The sequence below is a fragment of the Lineus longissimus genome, chromosome 15 (assembly GCF_910592395.1).
Source record: "Lineus longissimus chromosome 15, tnLinLong1.2, whole genome shotgun sequence".
NCBI classification, from domain to species: domain Eukaryota; kingdom Metazoa; phylum Nemertea; class Pilidiophora; order Heteronemertea; family Lineidae; genus Lineus; species Lineus longissimus.
In genome coordinates, this window is record NC_088322.1 from 6,438,825 (window position 1) to 6,446,055 (window position 7,231).

Genomic DNA, 7,231 nt, shown 5'->3' on the forward strand with positions numbered 1-7,231 from the left:
TGTCTCAAATGACCTGGTCGCAATTGCCTCACCTCTGCCACCAATGATGGTGCCAGCTCGATTCGTTCTGGTTGTGACCGTCTCCTGAGTTGGCCAAGGTTGTCCCACAGAGGCAACCTACACAAGTAAGGCTTGTATTGGGTATGTATTCTGTATTTCTGTGATTGTATTGTCTTTCTCACCATGATGACAAAAACAATGTAGGTGTTAGGCCAAATTCGAATGTTTTTCTTTCTCTTCTGTGTCAGACGAGACATTCACAGACGTTCAAATGCATGTTCTTGAGAGAAAGAGACAAAAATATTCCCATAACATTATCATTTTGTGTTGTATAGCATCCCACATCACTAACGGCTGATGGGGGTACATATCCAGCCTGGTTGTGACTGTCTTGTCTCTCCCTCCGTGTTGACGAGACAATGGATGTTCCATACCCTATTGGTCTAGTTGTGACTGTCTCAAATGACCTGGTCGCGATTGCCTGCACCTCTGCCACAAATGACGGTGCTAGCTCGATTCGTTCTAGTTGTGACCGTCTTTTGTGACGGGTAAGGTTGTCCCACGAGAAAGGGTATTACTCTTGATATGGCCTAGGTTGTCCCACAGGAGACAGGGTATTATTCTTGTTCTTGCCTAGGTTGTCCCACAGAGGCTGCTTATACGTTCTTTCCCCTTGCTATTAGTAACAACAATTGGTTACCATCACTATAATAATCTATTCCTATGACATTGAATCTTCTGTGTTCCTCCTTTCATCCCTCCAAAGTAAGGGTTGTATTTGGTTTGCATTCTGTATTTCTGTTACTGTATTGTTTTCCTCACCATGAAGACAAAACAACGTAATTGTCAGGTCAAATTCATATTGGTTGTGACTGTCAAAACTCACTCACCACGGTTTCAAGAAGGTGGAGGTAACAAGTCCGTGCGACTGCCTCATCTCACTCACTAAATTGGCAAGACGATGGATTTGCAAGGCCGAATTCATCCTTGTTTGGCTGTCTCATCTCTATCATTGTGTATGCAAGGCAGTGGAGGTCTCTCTCCCAATTCGGCGCGGGTAGGACTATCCTATTACTCTCCAAGAAATAATATTGTTGAGTTGTACCCCATTCTTACCCATGTAAGGACAGGTATCGGAAGTATTTCTGTCTCTTTAGTATCGGACGAGACATTTACAGACGTCAAAGGCTTGTTCTTGAGAGAAAGAGACAAAAATATTCCCATAACATTATCATTTTGTGTTGTATAGCATCCCCACCAGTAAGGGCTGATGGGGTGAATATCCAGCCTGGTTGTGACTGTCTTGTCTCTCCCTCCGTGTTGACTAGACAATGGATGTTCCATACCCGATTGGGTCTTGTTGCGACTGTCTCAACTTTGATCCGGTCGCGATTGCCTCACCTCTACCACCAATGACGGTGCCAGCTCGATTCATTCTGGTTGTGACCGTCTCTTGAGATGGCCAAGGTTGTCCCACAGGAGACAGGGTATTATTACTCTTAATATGGCAAAGGTTGTCCCACAGGAGACAGGGTATTACTCTTGATATGGCCAAGGTTGTCCTACAGGAGACAGGGTATTATTCTTGTTATGGCCAAGGTTGTCCCACAGGAGACAGGGTATTACTCTTGATATGGCCAAGGCTGTTCCACAGGAGACAGGGTATTACTCTTGATATGGCCAAGGTTGTTCCACAGGAGACAGGGTATTACTCTTGATATGGCCAAGGTTGTTCCACAGGAGACAGGGTATTACTCTTGATATGGCCAAGGTTGTTCCACAAGAGACAGGGTATTACTCTTGATATGGCCAAGGTTGTTCCACAGGAGACAGGGTATTATTCTTGATATGGCCAAGGTTGTTCCACAGACAGGGTATTACTCTTGATATGGCCAAGGTTGTCCCACAGGAGACAGGGTATTATTCCTGATATGGCCAAGGCTGTCCCACAGGAGACAGGGTATTATTCCTGATATGGCCAAGGTTGTCTCACAGGAGACAGGGTATTATTTTTGATATGGCCAAGGTTGTCCCACAGGAGACAGGGTATTATTCCTGATATGGCCAAGGTTGTCTCACAGGAGACAGGGTATTATTCTTGTTATGGCCAAGGTTGTCCCACAGGAGACAGGGTATTATTTTTGATATGGCCAAGGTTGTCCCACAGGAGACAGGGTATTACTCTTGATATGGCCAAGGTTGTCCCACAGGAGACAGGGTATTATTGTTGATATGGCCAAGGTTGTCCCACAGGAGACAGGGTATTACTCTTGATACGGCCAAGGTTGTCTCACAGGAGACAGGGTATTATTTTTGATATGGCCAAGGTTGTCCCACAGGAGACAGGGTATTATTCCTGATATGGCCAAGGTTGTCTCACAGGAGACAGGGTATTATTCTTGTTATACCCAAGGTTGTCCCACAGGAGACAGGGTATTATTTTTGATATGGCCAAGGTTGTCCCACAGGAGACAGGGTATTATTGTTGATATGGCCAAGGTTGTCCCACAGGAGACAGGGTATTATTCCTGATATGGCCAAGGTTGTCTCACAGGAGACAGGGTATTATTTTTGATATGGCCAAGGTTGTCCCACAGGAGACAGGGTATTATTCTTGATATGGCCAAGGTTGTCCCACAGGAGACAGGGTGTTATTCTTGATATGGCCAAGGTTGTCCCACAGGAGACAGGGTATTATTGTTGATATGGCCAAGGTTGTCCCACAGGAGACAGGGTATTATTCTTGATATGGCCAAGGTTGTTCCACAGGAGACAGGGTATTACTCTTGATACGGCCTGGGTTGTCCCACAGGAGACAGGGTATGACTCTTGATATGGCCTAGGTTGTCCCACAGGAGACAGGGTATTACTCTTGATATGGCCAAGGTTGTCCCACAGGAGAGAGGATATTATTCTTGATCTGGCCATGGTTGTTCCACAGGAGACAGGGTATTACTCTTGATATGGCCAAGGTTGTTCCACAGGAGAGAGGATATTATTCTTGATCTGGCCATGGTTGTTCCACAGGAGACAGGGTATTACTCTTGATATGGCCAAGGTTGTTCCACAGGAGACAGGATATTATTCTTGATATGGCCATGGTTGTCCCACAGGAGACAGGGTATTACTCTTGATATGGCCTGGGTTGTCCCACAGGAGACAGAGTATTACTCTTGATATGGCCAAGGTTGTTCCACAGGAGACAGGGTATTACTCTTGATATGGCCAAGGTTGTTCCACAGGAGACAGGGTATTATTCTTGATATGGCCAAGGTTGTTCCACAGGAGACAGGATATTACTCTTGATATGGCCAAGGTTGTTCCACAGGAGACAGGGTATTATTCTTGATATGGCCAAGGTTGTCCCACAGGAGACAGGGTATTACTCTTGATATGGCCAAGGTTGTCCCACAGGAGACATGTTATTATTCTTGATATGGCCAAGGTTGTCTCACAGGAGACAGGGTATTATTCTTGATATGGCCAAGGTTGTCCCACAGGAGACATGTTATTATTCTTGATATGGCCAAGGTTGTTCCACAGGAGACAGGGTATTATTCTTGATATGGCCAAGGTTGTCCCACAAGAGACAGAGTATTACTCTTGATATGGCCTGGGTTGTTCCACAGGAGACAGGGTATGACTCTTGATATGGCCTAGGTTGTCCCACATGAGACAGGGTATTACTCTTGATATGGCCAAGGTTGTTCCACAGGAGACAGGGTATTACTCTTGATATGGCCAAGGTTGTCCCACAGGAGACAGGGTATTATTCTTGATATGGCCAAGGTTGTTCCACAGGAGACAGGGTATTATTCTTGATATGGCCAAGGTTGTCCCACAAGAGACAGAGTATTACTCTTGATATGGCCTGGGTTGTTCCACAGGAGACAGGGTATGACTCTTGATATGGCCTAGGTTGTCCCACATGAGACAGGGTATTACTCTTGATATGGCCAAGGTTGTTCCACAGGAGACAGGGTATTACTCTTGATATGGCCAAGGTTGTTCCACAGGAGATAGGGTATTACTCTTGATATGGCCAAGGCTGTTCCACAGGAGACAGGGTATTACTCTTGATATGGCCAAGGTTGTTCCACAGGAGACAGGGTATTACTCTTGATATGGCCAAGGTTGTTCCACAGGAGACAGGGTATTATTTTTGATATGGCCAAGGTTGTCCCACAGGAGACGGGGTATTATTGTTGATATGGCCAAGGTTGTCCCACAGGAGACAGGGTATTATTCTTGATATGGCCAAGGTTGTCCCACAGGAGACAGGGTGTTATTCTTGATATGGCCAAGGTTGTCCCACAGGAGACAGGGTATTATTGTTGATATGGCCAAGGTTGTCCCACAGGAGACAGGGTATTATTCTTGATATGGCCAAGGCTGTTCCACAGGAGACAGGGTATTACTCTTGATATGGCCTGGGTTGTCCCACAGGAGACAGGGTATTATTGTTGATATGGCCAAGGTTGTCCCACAGGAGACAGGGTATTACTCTTGATATGGCCTAGGTTGTCCCACAGGAGACAGGGTATTACTCTTGATATGGCCAAGGTTGTTCCACAAGAGACAGGGTATTACTCTTGATATGGCCTAGGTTGTTCCACAAGAGACAGGGTATTACTCTTGATATGGCCTAGGTTGTCCCACAGGAAACAGGGTATTACTCTTGATATGGCCAAGGTTGTTCCACAGGAGACAGGGTATTACTCTTGATATGGCCAAGGTTGTCCCACAGGAGACAGGGTATTATTGTTGATATGGCCAAGGTTGTCCCACAGGAGACAGGGTATTATTCTTGATATGGCCAAGGCTGTTCCACAGGAGACAGGGTATTACTCTTGATATGGCCTGGGTTGTCCCACAGGAGACAGGGTATTACTCTTGATATGGCCTAGGTTGTCCCACAGGAAACAGGGTATTACTCTTGATATGGCCAAGGTTGTTCCACAGGAGACAGGGTATTACTCTTGATATGGCCAAGGTTGTTCCACAGGAGACAGGGTATTACTCTTGATATGGCCTAGGTTGTTCCACAGGAGACAGGGTATTATTCTTGATATGGCCAAGGTTGTCCCACAAGAGACAGAGTATTACTCTTGATATGGCCTGGGTTGTTCCACAGGAGACAGGGTATGACTCTTGATATGGCCTAGGTTGTCCCACATGAGACAGGGTATTACTCTTGATATGGCCTGGGTTGTTCCACAGGAGACAGGGTATGACTCTTGATATGGCCTAGGTTGTCCCACATGAGACAGGATATTATTCTTGATATGGCCAAGGTTGTTCCACAGGAGACAGGGTATTACTCTTGATATGGCCAAGGTTGTCTCACAGGAGACAGTGTATTATTCTTGATATGGCCAAGGTTGTCCCACAGGAGACAGGGTATTATTGTTGATATGGCCAAGGTTGTCCCACAGGAGACAGGGTATTACTCTTGATATGGCCAAGGTTGTTCCACAGGAGACAGGGTATTACTCTTGATATGGCCAAGGTTGTTCCACAGGAGACAGGGTATTACTCTTGATATGGCCTAGGTTGTTCCACAGGAGACAGGGTATTACTCTTGATATGGCCAAGGTTGTTCCACAGGAGACAGGGTATTACTCTTGATATGGCCAAGGTTGTTCCACAAGAGACAGGGTATTACTCTTGATATGGCCTAGGTTGTTCCACAGGAGACAGGGTATTACTCTTGATATGGCCAAGGTTGTTCCACAGGAGACAGGGTATTACTCTTGATATGGCCAAGGTTGTTCCACAGGAGACAGGGTATTACTCTTGATATGGCCAAGGTTGTTCCACAAGAGACAGGGTATTACTCTTGATATGGCCTAGGTTGTTCCACAAGAGACAGGGTATTACTCTTGATATGGCCTAGGTTGTCCCACAGGAAACAGGGTATTACTCTTGATATGGCCAAGGTTGTTCCACAGGAGACAGGGTATTACTCTTGATATGGCCAAGGTTGTTCCACAGGAGACAGGGTATTACTCTTGATATGGCCTAGGTTGTCCCACAGGAGACAGGGTATTACTCTTGATATGGCCTAGGTTGTTCCACAAGAGACAGGGTATTACTCTTGATATGGCCTAGGTTGTCCCACAGGAAACAGGGTATTACTCTTGATATGGCCAAGGTTGTCCTACAGGAGACAGGGTATTATTCTTGATATGGCCAAGGTTGTCCCACAGGAGACAGGGTATTACTCTTGATATGGCCTAGGTTGTCCCACAGGAAACAGGGTATTACTCTTGATATGGCCAAGGTTGTTCCACAGGAGACAGGGTATTACTCTTGATATGGCCAAGGTTGTTCCACAGGAGACAGGGTATTACTCTTGATATGGCCAAGGTTGTTCCACAGGAGACAGGGTATTACTCTTGATATGGCCAAGGTTGTTCCACAAGAGACAGGGTATTACTCTTGATATGGCCAAGGTTGTTCCACAGGAGACAGGGTATTATTCTTGATATGGCCAAGGTTGTTCCACAGGAGACAGGGTATTACTCTTGATATGGCCAAGGTTGTCCCACAGGAGACAGGGTATTATTCCTGATATGGCCAAGGCTGTCCCACAGGAGACAGGGTATTATTCCTGATATGGCCAAGGTTGTCTCACAGGAGACAGTGTATTATTCTTGATATGGCCAAGGTTGTCCCACAGGAGACAGGGTATTATTGTTGATATGGCCAAGGTTGTCCCACAGGAGACAGGGTATTACTCTTGATATGGCCAAGGTTGTTCCACAGGAGACAGGGTATTACTCTTGATATGGCCAAGGTTGTTCCACAGGAGACAGGGTATTATTCTTGATATGGCCTGGGTTGTCCCACAGGAGACAGGGTATGACTCTTGATATGGCCTAGGTTGTTCCACACGAGACAGGGTATTATTCTTGATATGGCCAAGGTTGTCCCACAGGAGACAGGGTATGACTCTTGATATGGCCAAGGTTGTTCCACAGGAGACAGGGTATTATTCTTGATATGGCCAAGGTTGTTCCACAGGAGACAGGGTATGACTCTTGATATGGCCAAGGTTGTTCCACAGGAGACAGGATATTATTCTTGATATGGCCAAGGTTGTTCCACAGGAGACAGGGTATTATTCTTGATATGGCCAAGGTTGTTCCACAGGAGACAGGGTATTACTCTTGATATGGCCAAGGTTGTTCCACAGGAGACAGGGTATTACTCTTGATATGGCCAAGGT